Raw genomic sequence first — 7018 nt, forward strand, 5'->3', positions numbered from 1 at the left:
ATAATAGCACAGGTGTCGCCGTCGTTGGCGCCATGGCACAGAGCTTTCACCCAGCAACTCACCCATACCCCCATGAGGCCGCCAAGAGGAGCGCGACGAAGTCAGCATCCGAGATTCGGATGAGGACGCCACCCCACCAAAGAAAGGACGCCACCCTAGATCATTGGCGCTATGGCACAGAGCTCCTTGCCTCCTTCAACCTCCTGATTTTCAATGTATCCCCGAGAGGGCCATGAACATTGTTACCGATTATAAAATAGAGTGTGTTTTGCCTAAAAAGGCTTATCAGTGGAGGTAGCCTTAGAGAAAGACCCAAAGAAGAACAAAATATTCGGTATGAAACCTTCTTCTTCCTCCTCTGAACGCCTCAGCTCGCTCGCCGGTCCGAAGGGCTGAACCCCTCTGCCTTCGGTACTAGTAGCTGCCATATAGGCGGGCTGGTGCTCTCCCCCTTCCGCCCCGGCTTCTCCCCTCACCGTCCGGCGCCACCGGGATCTGCCGACGGAATGGAGGCGATGCAAGACACCACATCCCTGCAGGCGGCGATTCGATGGCTGCTGCAGACCATCCTGCCAAGCCTCCTAGTCGGCGGCAAGCTGGACGGGTGGATTGGCCAAGCAGGGCTCGGCAGCCAGGTGGAGGGGCTCCGGGACGAGATCGAGCAAGTCGACGGGGTCGTCTCTTCCGTCAACGCCAGGGCGATCCAAAACAGGTCGCTGGCCAGATCCTTCGCAGCCGTCAAGGAGCTGCTCTACGCCGCCGATGACGCGGTCGACGAGCTCGACTTCTACAGGCTTCACCACCAGCTCCACGGAGGCACGCCACCTGTTTGTGTTAATCACTACTCCACTTCCAATTTTTTTTGTCCATCACCACCATACTAAATTTCGTGTCCATGATTTCTTCTGCTGCAGGCCCATGGCATTGGCACCATCCCAACCAAATTGATGGACCAAGTAACCAGCTGCCAACTTCTTCAAGGTACTAAATGCTTTACAAGACTCTAAATAGCCAATGTGACTCTGTTTTTAAGACCTTGCACATTTATAAGACTCTGTTTCTATACATCTGGGTAAACAGTCCAATGTGATTCTAACTGCCAACCCACTCCATATTTTTGAAATGCAACTGCTGATAGTTCATCCAGAAGAAAAAGGAGAAGGGGCAAGGATTCAACACATGTCACAGCAACCAACACAGGCCTTTGGAGTAAGGATCGAATTTCAGAAAGGATACAAGACATAACTGGTCAGTTGCGAGATATCCGAGGGAACGTGTGACGTGTTCTCAAGATGCTTGGGCCAACGACTCGTGCAGGTCCAAATCGTTGCCAGAGTACAACCATCTCAAACCCGCCCCGGGGCACATCAAGTCTTGTTCAAGGGAAAGTGTATGGGAGAGCTCAAGAGAAGAGTCACATCATAGAGTTGATAGAAGAACGCAAATCAGATTTTGGGGTAACTGTTCTTCCAATTGTAGGGATTGCAGGAGTTGGGAAGACTGCTCTGGCTCAACATGTATACAATGATTTAGATTTGGAGAGTCAGTTTGACCTCCGGATATGGATCTGGGTCTCTAGCAGCTTTGATGAAACCAGAGTCACAAGAGAGATGTTAGATTTTGTATCCCATGGAACGCATGAAGGGAAATGCAGGTTTCCCAAGCTTCCGGAAGTCTTGAAGGATCGTGTTAAATCAAAGAGGGTTCTACTTATTTTGGATGATATTTGGGATGACATAAGTGATTGCCAATGGAACAATCTATTAGCACCGTTTAAGCCTAACAATGCAAACGGCAGCATGATACTCGTGACAACTAGAATACCATCTGTTGCCAAAAAGAGAGGTACAACTGGACCGATTAACTTAGATGGTTTGAAAAATGGTGATTTCTGGCAAATGTTCAAAGCGTGTGCATTTGGTGATGAGAACTATGAAGAGCAAGTTAGTCTGGGTGAGCTTGGACGGCAGATAGCAAAAAGGTTACAGGGAAACCCATTAGCTGCGGAAACTGCAGGGACACTGTTAAGAGAGCATCTTACCATTGATCACTGGAATAATATTCTGAAGAACGAAGATTGGAAATCTCTACAACTCAGTAGTGGTATCATGTCTGCTTTGAAGCTTTGCTATGATCAGCTGCCCTACAATTTACAGCAATGCTTCTCATATTGCTCTATATTCCCCTACGGTTATCATTTTCTTGCTGAGGAGCTGGTACGTATGTGGATTTCACAGGGATTTGTGAAGTGTAACCATTCAAGTATGATACAGGAAGAAGGGTGGCGCTATCTGTGTGACTTGGTAAACCTGGGTTTCTTCAAGCAAGTTGAAAGAAAAGAACTCCCTTCTGGCCATACTCAAACTTACTATGCTATGTCTATTCTTATGCATGATTTGGCTAGGGTAGTTTCAAAAACTGAGTGTGCAGCTATGGATGGTCTGCAGTATAATGACATGCTACCAACTATACATCATTTATCTATAGTAAAGGATGGTCAGACTGGGAATATACTTGGTAGTGAGAACTTTGAAGAAAACATACAGAGCATATTTATATCAGTGGCAAAATTGAGGACATTGGTTTTGATTGGGCAGTATGAATCTTCTTTCTTCGAAGAAGTATTCCGAAAGGCATACACTTTGCGTGTATTGCAAATTTTTGCAACATCTGCTGATTTCCATTCATTCCGGTATAGTTTGGTGAATCTTATACATCTTAGATATCTAAAACTCGATGGTCATGGTGAGCAGGGGAGCTGCTCGCCTCAAGTTCACTTGTATGATAATTCTTCTGTTCGGCATAATGCTACTTTCCTTGCCTTGCAGAATGTGTGTCTAGAGAATTGCAGAGAAAAGCAAGCGGTTCTATCTCTGGAAAACCTTACATTCCTTACAACATTGAAGTTAACCAACATGTGGGGAGTAAGAGAAGTACTGATTCCGTCAGTGGAGGAGCTAGTTTTAGTTAACATGTCCGGGTTGGAGAGATGTTCCTGCACTTCCTTGGGGGATGGGGTCTCTAGTTTAAGGGTACTGGAGATCCGGAAGTGCAGTGCACTTAGGGTGTTTGATCTGTTCGAGAAAGCTCACAGCTCGGAAACTCAGCTGAAGCCATTGGATGCTCTACAGCTGCATTCCTGCACATCTCTGGAAGATTTGAGAATTGAAGACTGTGGAGGGATCATCGCAATAGAGGGCCTTCACCTCGTGAAACTCAGGCATTTGAATGTATGCAAAACATCTATCTTTCGTGGTATATCAGGGAAGGGCTATCACCTAGGATCTCAACTGGATCTATTTATAATTAGTGACTTGTCCCTCCTTACCACATCAATCTGCAAGGGGCTCACCTGTCTCCAGAGCCTAATAATTCAAAATTTGAAGTGCAAGGCCACGAGACTAACAGATGATCAAGAGAGCGCGCTTCTGCTCCACAAGTCCTTGCAAGAGCTAGTGTTTGGCGACTGTGAGTACCTCGTGCATCTTCCTGCAGGACTGCACAGCCTTCCTGCCCTCAAGATATTGAAAATCAGAAGCTGTAGCAGCATATTAAGGCTTATGAAGGAGGAACTCCCACCTTCGCTGGTGGAACTGGAAATCGACTATTGCAGCATTGAGTTGGCAAAACAATGCAGATTGCTAGCAACAAGCAAGCTAAATGTCATAATTTATGAGGACTATGACCAAGAAGAAACCGATACTTCCAGCAACTAGCGTATCTGTATCGGATACCGTATCCGATACTGATTCTTCCCGGATACATCCCTGATACCTCTCAGGCTTTAGTAGTGCCGGTTGCTATTGGTTCTTCCTTTTGTTGGAATCATGGATTAGAAGATACTTCCTCTGTACCATAATATTTGTTGTTTTAGCAGCTCAATTTATCAGGTTGCTTTGTAAGGTATTCTTCTGCCATTTATCGGGTTGGAATTGTAAGCAGTTGTATCATTGTATGGTATGCTCAGGCCAACTGTGTTTTAAGAAAAGAAAAGAGAAGCTAAATGTATATTCCTTCTGTTATGATATATAACACTTGGCTCTAGACTATGCACAGATTTGAGTTCCCTTCAAAATCACATCATCATGCTGTCAAGTTGGTGATTATGATGTCTCTTAATCTTAATTTTAGTCTCAACCTGTTTAGATTTCAGAAAGCAAAACCAGGAGTCATGCTTCCATGTACAAGTTAGTACTATCTCTCTGCCATATCAACCAAGGCATTGGATGGTAAACCTGCCTGTTTCATTGTTTCTTATTTATTTATATGATGTTGTGAGCTCAGAAAGATGATTATTTTCCATTCCCATAGATGTGTTCTGCTGATCGTTCACAAGTTGACCAGAAGAAGCCAGTCCAAAAACTCCCTTGCGACGACGCCATGCACAAATGGTAGGCGGACCAGATCCATAGGCCCGGACAGATGGAGTTCACATTTGCTTCTTCAGAAATCAGGATGGTCAGTGGTTGAGAGAAAAAAAACAGGATGCACAATGGTTTGAAAAAGAAAAGAAAATAAATCAGGATCGACCCACCGGTACACAGAACTCTCATCTCCATCTGTCATATATTCAGGATGACATTTGTTATTCCGTCTTTGATTGTTGTAGTTTTCTTTTGTGATCTGACCTGGGTGTGAACAATGGCAATGGCAAGTTCTGAGGAGTTCAAAGGTGTGTTGCTCATACTAGAATATGAACTGCTCCCTCCGATACAAATTAATTGTCGCAGCGACAGCTAATATGGATCAGAGGGGGCACTTTATTTTGTAAAAACACAAAATAATTCATTTTCAGAAGTCAGAATCTAAGCATAAAACAATGAAAAGAGCACGGCGATAAAATTCAACAAGCATTAACCATTTAAACAACAAAAAGACTATTAATTGTCTCAGCGAAATTGGTTGATGTTCTTTGTCGTTGACATCAAAAGAACAAAAAAACTTCTATGCCTCAGTGGTATGTATAGTGGAGCTCCTCCACAAACTCTGTAAAATTTCTTGCATTTACAGCGCTACGTGTTGTTCCAACCAACACTGCTGCTGTAAAGATACACTCCAAAAATAACAGTCTCTTATTTTACATGGAACAGAAATACAACCTTCTTCAGTAGGAGAAGGAAAAGCACATCGCAGGGCTTTGTGGTGGTCCAGAGCCACATGGGAAGGCCAGGCATTCGGATCAGGTTCGGATTTACTGCAAGTCCCAATGTTCAGGTTGTTCGGTGCTGCGATGGATTTGGGAGGAAAGATGCTTCAGCAAAAGTAGCGGCCATCAGTAAGTATGTTTTATCATTTTTTTATAGCTCCATTCGGGTTCGGTTCGGTTCGGGTTAGTGTGTCATTAAGCAGGGGAATTAGCATTAACCAGATGGGTCGCTACCCTTTGCCTTTGGCTCCACAACAACTAAACTGTTCGGGTTCGGTTCGGATCGACATAGTAGATAGATAAATTCAGTAGTTTGCGTGCGTGCGGATTGCGACAGATTTGGTTTGTCGGTGTAAGGCGACTGCATCGATCGGGTTCCATTCGGGTCGGGTTGCTGTGTCATGAAGCGGGGACCCAGCATTGACCAGGCGGGTTCGTGCCTTCCCAGATCGACCATGTGTATATAATATAAATAGCCCTTGAAGTGGCTGCAAAGGTGCTGTTGTATCATTCTCCAAGCCCAAAATCTCAAAACTGCTGTTGTATCCATCCTTCCTCTTGTCTGCGTGGTGGCGTTCAGGGGCTTTGTCGTCCTGAGGAAGGTGAAATAGCTAGCTAGCTCTATCAATTCTAAATTCTTTTGCTAGACTATCAGACTTGGCAGACAGTAGTGTTGTGTGAGATATACATTTGACCGCATTTGTATTATGCTGTGTATGTGAACTTTGAGTTACCACCAATCGCTAAAATAATCAGCAAAGAAAGAACTAGTATTATGTTACACGCCACATGACGACCCTATTGACAGGGATGAATGAATCCTCCTTCAAAAATTGAACTCGGAAACTTTTCTCAAGAAGGACAAAAACTAACTAGATCATCTTTAATCAGCGTATGAGCAGTGGAAAATAGTTGATGTAACTATCAATTTTGAGAAAAATCATCAAACAAGAAGTCACTTATGAATTAAATGGTCTCTTGGTTGATTTTTCTAAGTAGCCAGAGAAGTCCATTTTTTTTTCTGAAGATCAGACAATCAGTGAGAAGATCAAGAATTACACAATAGATTGAATGAGTTATATCTAAGTAGCTTGATTGAAGAATTACACAATAAATTCACGGACTAAAGAAATCTAGTTAATATTTCCGGATTATACGAATTAGAATAGATAATGATTAACTGAGATTTTGCAAACTTATATCCCTTTCCTTAATGATCCAAACAGATATACATACATTAGTCGAGAATACAATGAGTTCTTTGGACTCGTGTATTTTCAATTTTTGTTGAGCTGCTTGAAAACAGAGCAAACAACTGACAATCAGAGACAACCAACCAACAAGTAGTGATTCAATGGTGAAAGCAATTCCATAATCAGAGACTGATTTTGCTAATTCCATAATCCACACACATCTTCCTTGCACAATTGAAGGATAGAAGTATTTCAGGCAATAAGAGAAAACATGAAAACCATTCACAAGAAATAAGAGTAGCACAATGAATGATTCTGCCATAAAAAACATCATCATGATTCAAGAACAATAAGAGCAAAACACGAAAACCATTCACAAACCATCACAGAACTTAGAACCCGAGTGGAAACCAATTGGGTTCGCTCCTTGATCCCAGTGGCAACTAATTAAGTATCATGCACGCACGGCTTGACCTGGTTGGTGGCTTTGTCACACATGGCATGGGGACACAGCTTGTCCTTTTCGTCAATGCACCTTTTATCTATCTGCGATGCCCCACCACTTGAATCCGAACCGAACCCGAAGGATACCACGCAGGGAATGCTAAGCACACTTAGCGCTGCAATTAATTATCACTCCTCATCAGACACAGAAATGTCCTTTCAATAGTAATATCAT

General features: G+C 43.3%; 1 pseudogene; it reads left to right on the forward strand.

The window, feature by feature from the left end:
- Positions 1 to 305: 305 nt before the first annotated feature.
- LOC119318664 lies at positions 306 to 4049 on the forward strand (annotated as a pseudogene).
- Positions 4050 to 7018: the final 2969 nt, after the last annotated feature.

This window comes from Triticum dicoccoides, chromosome 6A, assembly GCF_002162155.2.
Source record: "Triticum dicoccoides isolate Atlit2015 ecotype Zavitan chromosome 6A, WEW_v2.0, whole genome shotgun sequence".
In the NCBI taxonomy this organism is placed as follows: Eukaryota; Viridiplantae; Streptophyta; class Magnoliopsida; order Poales; family Poaceae; genus Triticum; species Triticum dicoccoides.